The sequence below is a fragment of the Diadema antillarum genome, unplaced genomic scaffold, assembly GCF_040938485.1.
Source record: "Diadema antillarum isolate AM-2024a unplaced genomic scaffold, OU_Dant_1.0 scf00000066, whole genome shotgun sequence".
In the NCBI taxonomy this organism is placed as follows: domain Eukaryota; kingdom Metazoa; phylum Echinodermata; class Echinoidea; order Diadematoida; family Diadematidae; genus Diadema; species Diadema antillarum.
Window position 1 is genome coordinate 1154452 of NW_027270955.1, and position 7998 is coordinate 1162449.

The window sequence follows — 7998 nt, forward strand, 5'->3', positions numbered from 1 at the left end:
ATTTTTATGAAAAATGTATGAATTATTGAGATGATTTGAGTATTAGAAAAATATATGATGCACTTCCCTCTGAGAGGAAAAGGAGGATAGAGATAAATAGATAAATAAAAATAGAGATAGACAGATAGATAGATAGATAGATAGATAGATAGATAGAACGAATAGACAGATAGATAAATAGATGGATAGATAGAAAGATAGACAGACAGATAGATAGATAGATAGATAGATAGAGAGATAGATAGAGAGATAGACAGATAGATAGATAGATAGAGAGATAAAGATAAAACTGATGATGAAATGATTTTTCTGAGAAACGACTTGAAAATCTCTTTAGGTAAGATTACCTCCAAAGATGTCTTTTTACTTTGGATTAATAGTGAAGATAATACGTGATGATTTATTGGAGAATGAAAAAAAAAAGATGAGAAATTAACGTTTTTCATGATTTTTTCTAAAAGCAGACATGATATCGATCTTCAGTAGATATAGAAGTAGTACTTTGGGTTCCACCTTGAGGGATTTTCAATTTAGATTACTGCAAAGAATAGTGTATGCAAAATTATCATTCATACAAGTCTGAACGTATAGAATGATATTCATGTCTTTCATAAAGAGTAGAAAAGACTATTAAACATTATGAATGCATACGAATTTTCAAGGAAAGTAGGAGAAAGCTGCAGTACTTCTTTCAGTTTGAAGCTGGGAAGAAATTCAATTTGGAATTCATTTCCCAGATAGGAGAAGCTCAATTAGTTAGTCATTTTGGATCCAATTTATAATCAATTGTTTATATATATATATATATTATATATATATATATATATATATATATATATACATATATATATTATATATATATATATGATATATATATAATATATATATAATATATATATATATACATATATTAATATATATATATATATATATATCATGGCTCGACACTAACTTTTTTGTTTGGTGTCCCGATGGGGCCACCAAAATCCTAAATTTCAAATTTTTGGTGGCCCGAGAGAAACATTTCGTGGCCCGAAAAAAAAAACAAACAATAAAAAACATTAAAAGTCCTTTTTTTTTTAATGAGTCAAATATTTAAGTTTTATGATAGTAAGAATTAGAAGTTTGACATATCTACTCATACATGAACTTCAACAAACTTGCAACACTCACTCTCAGGCACTCATTAAGTCCTATTCGTCCATCCTTTAAACAAATTTAACTGCTAATTTCCGGCGCAAAAAGCTACGAATTTATTGACATACTTTTCAAAAAAATTTGGTGGCCCGAGGCGGGCCACCAAATTTGCCTTTTTTGAAATTTGGTGGCCCGACTTTCATTTTTGGTAGCCCCGGGCCACCGGGCCTCCGTTAGTGTCGAGCCCTTATATACATACAGTCTGAACTATTATGTTTACACACATACAGAACAGGTCAGCAGGAAAAAAGAAATCCAGAAATATCCAAATCTGAAATGAATTCTTCGTTTGACAAAGAAAAGAGGAAAATTAGAAATAACATTTGTTTTTTTGCTTTTATAGTCTCTCTTTTCCTATTAATGTGTCGAGGTGACTGATGTCTTAATTTTATATGTAGAGATGTGTATTGCGTCTGTATAGGAAGTAGAAAGGTTAGATGATCTTGAATGTTTGTGAAATAATTTTACTGTTCGATTAATAGTGTTGTATATATGGTAAAACGGAAAGTAAAAGGAATATAATTATATTTAAATATAGATGAAGAGCATACAAAATTTTGTATACAATTCAGTTTAAAATACATATTTTAGAGTCGAGTGCATGATTAAACTTTTCTAGTAATGTTTCCTTAAAGACCGCTCTTTCTGTAGTATAGATCGCATGTACATTTCTGCACCGCTATGCTTGAAAACCGGAGGTTTATCCCATCCATAGATAGAGAGCAACATTCCAGTTTATATTGATGATCTATTACATGCAAAAGGTGAGAAAATAAAATATGGATACATTCTATGAACACATTGTAAATTGCATCATTAAACTCGTCATCAAAAGGTCACTCATTTTCAGAAAAAAAAAATTCTCGCTCAAAACGCGTTATTCATCAAAACATTCTTCGTATTCTTTTAAAACACGCATTCCACACGCATACGTCATCAACAGGCCCAGCAAATAAATCAGCGTATATATAATTCATGCACCATGCATGCACGCAATAAATTCTTTAAAAAAGATTTGCAGACTACCGCAGAGTTCTGTGATTCACACAAAATGATTAAGCCGATTTATTTACAATATTGCCGTCGAAATAGATAAGGTCTGGTTATCACCGATTCCATGAGGATTGAGTGTTAGCAATGATCGAATCATAACTAAATGTACCTACGTCAACAAAGCAAAACAACGTCTGTAAAATATTCACAAACTATGCACAAATAGCGTCACAATGGCCAACATTCTGACAACGTAAGCCGTATGATGCCTTGTTAAGGCAATACAGGTCACGTTTGTATGACGTGTGTGATATCGAAACCCGACACGACGCATTATTGATAGAGTACGAACACGATTATTCACTTACATTTCCATTTTGTCCTACAGACATGCCATGCATCAAAACTAAGAGAATACAAGCTCTTGCATGAAAATGAACAAATAACAAAGTACGGTGTCACTGGACGGCAACGTAGAGATTTCGATTACAACGTAGCATAGAAAATACAATTGATTGTAGCAATATCAGCCCGGGACATAAGGCCTATGAAACAAGATTACGAATTTTGCGAAATCTTTTGGGTGTCCAAAGGGTCCCTAGATATTCGCTAAACTTGAACCTAAATGGGGTTTGAGACCTCAATCTATATTGCAGTGGAACTTCGTTAAAAAGAGTTCGGATAAAGCAAAACCCTCTTTATATAATGGGCCGATCTGGCAAGCTCATTTTTTATACCCCCCCCCCCCGTTCCCAGATATGGTGAGATATTTGATATAAGGGTCATTGTCATGGTTTTAGGTTCTTGTTATATAGAGGTTCCACTATATTCCAACTTTTCTGTCAAATTACATCGTAGGAAACGACTTTATCATGATGGAAGAATCTATGACACCTTCAAATGCAGAACAGCAAAGGTTTCTTCAAAAATATAACAGAAAAATCAAAAATTTGTAAGTCTGTCTGTACTAGTACTGAAAGAGATCACACCAAGCTGCCACTAAAAATCATACAATGTATAGCAAACGTTCACCAGGTGTTTGGAGGGTATGAACAGGTTAAAACATTCAGTCTACAATAGAACACACAGAAAAGTATGACGTAACCATGGTAACGGTATGTTCTTCTCTTAAACGCTTTGAACTGACGTTGAGAATTATTATTCAAAATGTTGGAACTTCTCGCTCGCAATGTACATTGAACTTTGTGACATAAAAATAAATTATTTTGTTGAAGCAATCCGTCTACTACAACCACTGCGCATGAACAAGCCTTAAATTGATTTGACACAACTCAAGCAAGTCAAATGACAATTACTAGATATGAATAAATAAATAAATAAATAAATAAATAAATGAAATAAATTCTGCCCCTATCAATAATAGTAATAATAGCAGTAGTAGACAATAGTAGTAGTAGTAGTAGTAATAATAATAATAATAATAATAACAATAATAATAACAATAATAATACTAATAATAATACAATAACAAACTTCAATAATAACAATGATGACAATTACGATGATAATAACAAATAATAATAATAATAATAAAGGTAAATCAAAACACACAATCACACTGGACGGGCCTTTTCATTTATTGCAGAAGGCAATAGACAGTCTACTACCAGTATGTCACCGTTATCAGTCAGTCCGCAGCGTGTGCGATAATGAGGCACGAACGACAATTTTATTCAGAATCACGTTTACGCAGTTTGTGCCCTTGAGACTGACGAGATTTCGCGATACTTTGAGAGAGTTTTTGCAGAGGTCGTAACAACAGCTTTCATAGCTTTCGCAGTGCATTGTTTGACCCAGGATGGTTAGTTAAGTTATAGAGCTGATTATGCTCATTAATTTGATACCTAATTTCCCTACTTTTGATGTCAATATAGTAGTCCATTTTAGCATCAAAGTAAACGATTATTTTGCCAATGTTCAAGAAGCTTTTAGATCATAGTTTGATGTTTTGCTAGTTCCTGACTGGTATTGAAAATAGATCTCCGTAATTTCTTCGATTTCACAATCGTGAAACTTGAGCGAGTATGATCAATTAAAAAACGAAGAGGGGCACCATTTTTAAGGTTGTGAATTTTCCTGTTGAAAACAAGGCAAATTATGTTTTCTTACTGGAAGTGGGGTATAGTGAATGAACACGTGTGGAATGTGTTGTTGATACCCAGACAATGGTCGTGGACAATGGCCAGGATTGGAATGTTTCATGAGGAATTCCACTATCGCAGCTAGTCTTTGTTCATTCTGAAATGTGGTGTGTGCAAGCACATGGAAACATGTGCTTACTTCTTTCATGTGCATGCATTTTACCCTGTGTCAAGAATTCAGACTAGCAGTGCTCGGGGCAATCCACATGAATAATTGATTAAGCATTCATGTGCCTTGCAGCAGAGCTCGGGACAGGTGGCAGCCAGGTCCATTGTTCAGGGTCATTGTAAGTGCACACTCACATACACATCATTGGTTCCTGTGTAAAGTTCAAGTTTTGTATAGAGAGTGAAAATTCGATCACAATCTGGAACCTAACATTTAAAACTCACAGCATTGAGTCAGCAGCCAATGGATACTACGCAATGCGACACGCCGCGTCTTGCGACAGATTTCGACCAATCAGAGACCCGGAATTCCGGTGCGAATGCGAGGATAATCTTTTTAAACTCGACGCTAGACATGTCTCTGAATTTTGCTAGTTCCTGACCCGTATTGAAATGAAGATGGGAAAACGTGCCCTTATTGTGATACTATATACTTTAGCGGACATAGTCTTTACCATATTTTAGAGGGGCATGAAAGATTTCAGGTTAGTTTTTTGGTGTCAAACGTGAAGGAATATTTTTGAATACAATACCGAACTTCGAGAGGGATTTTGATATTCTATATTCTTCTTTTCCGTTTATTTTGATCATGAGCATATTTGCTTATGTTTTCTCTTTCAGTCGATACTAAAAGTGTCGAAAACTGACGAGAAATACTCGTTCTACACGGATTTATTCATGACCATGTATCTGCTCATTACGTATGCAAGCACCGCTCAGCCGTGCATACGACTTGAATAAATACGTGCGTTTTCGCTCGCGCTGCGGACTGACTGTTATTCATTCGACGCTTTCAACACCGCGCTACAATTTGAAGTAACACGCCCTCTTTTGTTTCTAGTAGTGCTCACGTCATCTACTGTGAACCTCTCACCTCTCTGGTACAATAAGCACATGTACAAATACTTGTACATGCGATACAATAAGGCCGATGGATCGCTTGTAATTGATCTGGCCCAAATGACACATTCCATAGTTCATTGGAAACAAAGCACTCGCAAGTTGCATTTCCCTCTAAATTTGCTACTAGTGATTTGGATGTGAGGCTTTTTTTTTTTTTTGAACTTGTACAGCTAGGTTAAAAGGCAGTAAACGTCTTCTGCATTTTCTCCTGTCAGACATACAATAGTAATCTGCACAACAGCATAGGCCTACTGTCGTGTCCTCATACAGTGTATGCAACTGACACAGACACAACTAACAAAACAGCCTCAGTTGAACTAAAAGTCATTTGGGCTACATATTGCGATTTTCTCATCTCCCTTGGGTGGCCGCTACAGACAGGTTTGACTGTACATGCTCACTAAGTATAGCTATCTCTAGGCTGCCCATAAAATTAAAGACACTGAAGAAATAGAATTATGCAGTTTACAAATGCACGTTCCACAGAATGGCGCAATTTTTCTACGAATCTTGAACGCTTTCCATAGCTGTAGCCCATCCACATTTTTCCCTCCACCATTGCTACGCAGAACAGCCAAAAATATAAGATATGGAATAAAAATGCAATGCTACTTCATTCCGACAGAAGCAATACTGCATTCTGGGGAAAATATATGTGAACTAGTACAGTAATGCTTAAACTACAAGTTTCTTGTACACCATTTTCCCCTCATACACAGAAAGAGATAAATATACAGTACAGTCACAGTCACAAATAGTACCTCATTTGTAGAATACACGCTGAAGATTTAGTTGAAACCTGAAGATGATGTTAAGTACACAAGGAGAGGAAGGCATGCTCCAATTCAACCAGTAATTTGCATGCAAATTGTAATCTAAAACATCAAGGTGATAGGATCAATCCGATTGCTACACGCTCAGCAAATTTTATCTCACTGCAAAACATAAGAATGGCATTTTGCTCTATCAAATAAAACAGCCTCGGTATTAAAAGATATCTCCTTTTTCTCCCCAAATACACACATACATATTCCTAACTGCTGATGCATGTCAAGGTGGTTATCTAACTCGTTCAGTCTCATTTTAGCAACATGTTTGTATACATAATATCAACAGGATTTGAGGTTTGTTGGGCTTACAGGGTGATTTACTGTGGGTCACATAGCCAACCAGTCTGGCACACAGGAGAGCTTTATTTAACCAACAGCCACATAACAATGCATTCAATTGTATACTTTTGCATTGACTCACTGCCCCCACAAGCATACAAATTGACCACTACTTCTTTTACCTGGGAGACAGCAGAATGTAAGACTACCCTAGTGGACACCACATAATGAGTGGTAAACAGTAGCAGAATCTGTTTGCAATAGTTGCAACTGCCTATGTCTCGGAATCTCAAACTATGTTCAGCGCAAAAAGTTGTAGCGCACAATCACTGCTCTTTATTAAGTCCAGTCTTCATTTACGATTTTCAGTCCTACCAAAAACAAGCAACAAAGGGTATAAAAGAAATATGAAGATTCGTGTTTTTTATGGGTAGTGTGGTACATGAAACATTCCATATATTACTGAAATATTCTACCTTTCCTTGCATATAACGAAATATACATGAATAAAATTAGGCACGGATGGAATCAAATCAAGGTGTTCAAGAAGGAAAATATAGATGTTACAAATGTTAACTTTGACTTCATTACATGAAAACCTATTAAACACAGCCCATTTAGTCAGTAAGTCGCATAAACATACTACAAGTACATACATTAGTTTGGCTTGTAATCACAGTATGTTAAACAGACATGAAATAGTTTTCACATAAACATAAAATACATTTGCAAATTTGCATTACTTGCCTAAAACAAGCCAACAGCCAATCATACAGCATACCGGTACGTCTTGCGGTCGTCATATTATCACACAATAATATTTGATATTCCTGATTGAGAAACATAAGATATATCGACACTCTTTTCCTCATACAAAAGTGTATCATTGAACATAATCGGCACATAAAGTACTTCTTCTGTAGGTGTTTTACAGATAACTATTAAAGGACAAGTTCACCTTCATAAACATAAGGATTGAGAGAATGTAGCAATATTAGTAGAACACATCATTGAAAGTTTGAGGAAAATCAGACAATCCGTTCAAAAGTTATGAATTTTTGAAGTTTTTGTGCAGTACTCGCTGGATGAGAAGACTACTGCAGTGTATGAATAACTTAGATGTCACATGCGTACAACAATATAAGGAAAATATAAAGAGAATTTCACAAAATTCCATCTTTTGAAAAAAGTACACATTCCCCTGACTCGTTACCGATAAATGTTATGGGTAATATTATTCCCCCTGCCTTTAGAAAGAGGCAAGTCAATTGCTCTTTTATTATGCGAAAAAAGTGAAAATATGTTGAATTTTCTTTTTTATTTCCTTTATACTGTTGTACGCATATGACTCACAAGCTGTAGTAGTCTCCTCATCCAGCGGTTCCAACACAAAAATTTAAAAAATTCATAATTTTGCATCGATTGTCCAATTTTCTTCAAACTTTTACTGATGTGTTCTACTAATA